Here is a 1,849-nt window from a genome sequence, read left to right as displayed (position 1 = left end):
CTGCTCTGGTTCTGCATCACGCTCTCTCCATCACTCCCTGTCAGCGTTTGGGCACCATAACACAGAGCTGCACTGATTCTGGGACTGTTAGGCACTGTCTCCTCTGTGAAGCCTTCTCCGAAAGATTTAAATCTGCACAGGATATAACAATTATAGTTAAATGGATGTATAATGTTGTTAGACCAACGTAAAAGCCTACTTTGAAAATTAGTTCAGCAAATGGTTGGTGGTGCTCCCGGAAGATAGTTATGACAACTATGAAACAACGGGTGTGGTCTTTTGAAAAGACAAAAGACAAAAAGCAACTATATGCCTTTTCCAGGGCACACTTGAAAATTGAAAATATGAAATTGTTAAAACATAACTTTTATTATAGTATACTTAAAAAAGACGAGAGCAAGCATTCGAAATTTGGGAGCATTATTACTCATAAACATTGATATTCATATTATAGGCGAAATAATGATATAAGTAAGCGAAAATAAGTAGTCCCTCATTCAGAGAAAAGGACGTATTCGTATCCTCTATGATAGAGATTCTAATAGAATGAGGTCCCTCCCTCGGGTCTGATAGGGTCCAATGATTATTGGAACCTAGGGTCAAAGTCCTGACCGTGGGTCCTGAACTTATATTGTGCATAGGAGAATAAAATACCTATGGTACCTAGTATTCCCTGGTGGTTCCCCATCCAGGTACTGACCAGGCCCTGCAGTGCTTGGCTTCCAAGATCAGATGAGTTTGGGCATACTCAGTGCGGTCTGACCGTAGGTGAATACATTTCCTGGACGCACCGTATTCCAATTGTGTGGGGACCCACAGATGTCAGTAAAAGAATGAATGAGTATCAGGCTTGTTAATTATCAGAAAATTAGGCTGTGGCATAGGTATTCTATAGCTATAGTTTATCACTTAGTATTGTATTCACTAATAGTCATGTATTACCCTAATTCCTGAGTTATGTATCCTGCATCAGCTCTATCACAATTTGTACTCTCCAGGGAAATTCTTGTATACAGATACAAAATTGCCCAGCAAGAAAATATGGGGAGAAACGGAGTTATAGTATCAAATAGTGCCACTGATTTTCCACCCTTGTAACAACCCTTTTGTTCCCATTTGCTCAACAAATTGTTACAAGGGTGGAAAATCAGTGGCACTATTTGATACTATAACTCCGTTTCTCCCCATATTTTCTTGCTGGGCAATTTTGTATCTGTATACAATAATTTCCCTGGAGAGTACAAATTGTGATAGAGCTGATGCAGGATACAAAACTCAGGAATTAGGGTAATACATGACTATTAGTGAATACAATACTAAGTGATAAACTATAGCTATAGAATACCTTTGCCACAGCCTAATTTTCTGATAATTAACAAGCCTGATACTCATTCATTCTTTTACTGACATCTGTGGGTCCCCACACAATTGGAATACGGTGCATCCAGGAAATGTATTCACCTACGGTCAGACCGCACTGAGTATGCCCAAACTCGTCTGATCTTGGAAGCCAAGCACTGCAGGGCCTGGTCAGTACCTGGATGGGGAACCACCAGGGAATACTAGGTACCATAGGTATTTTATTCTCCTATGCACAATATAAGTTCAGGACCCACGGTCAGGACTTTGACCCTAGGTTCCAATAATCATTGGACCCTATCAGACCCGAGGGAGTGACCTCATTCTATTAGAATCTCTATCATAGAGGATACGAATACGTCCTTTTCTCTGAATGAGGGACTACTTATTTTCGCTTACTTATATCATTATTTCGCCTATAATATGAATATCAATGTTTATGAGTAATAATGCTCCCAAATTTTGAATGCTTGCTCTCGTCTTTTTAAAG

The 1,849-nt window shown here is 39.7% G+C and overlaps 2 pseudogenes; one reads left to right on the top strand and one right to left on the bottom strand.

The window, feature by feature from the left end:
- Positions 1-651: 651 nt before the first annotated feature.
- On the bottom strand, positions 652-770 carry LOC134896774 (5S ribosomal RNA; annotated as a pseudogene).
- A 689-nt stretch (positions 771-1,459) lies between these two features.
- On the top strand, positions 1,460-1,578 carry LOC134897122 (5S ribosomal RNA; annotated as a pseudogene).
- Positions 1,579-1,849: the final 271 nt, after the last annotated feature.

This window comes from Pseudophryne corroboree, chromosome 3 (genome assembly GCF_028390025.1).
Source record: "Pseudophryne corroboree isolate aPseCor3 chromosome 3, aPseCor3.hap2, whole genome shotgun sequence".
NCBI classification, from domain to species: domain Eukaryota; kingdom Metazoa; phylum Chordata; class Amphibia; order Anura; family Myobatrachidae; genus Pseudophryne; species Pseudophryne corroboree.
The sequence above is the reverse complement of the archived record's forward strand: the minus strand, read 5'-3'. Positions and strand labels throughout refer to the sequence as shown.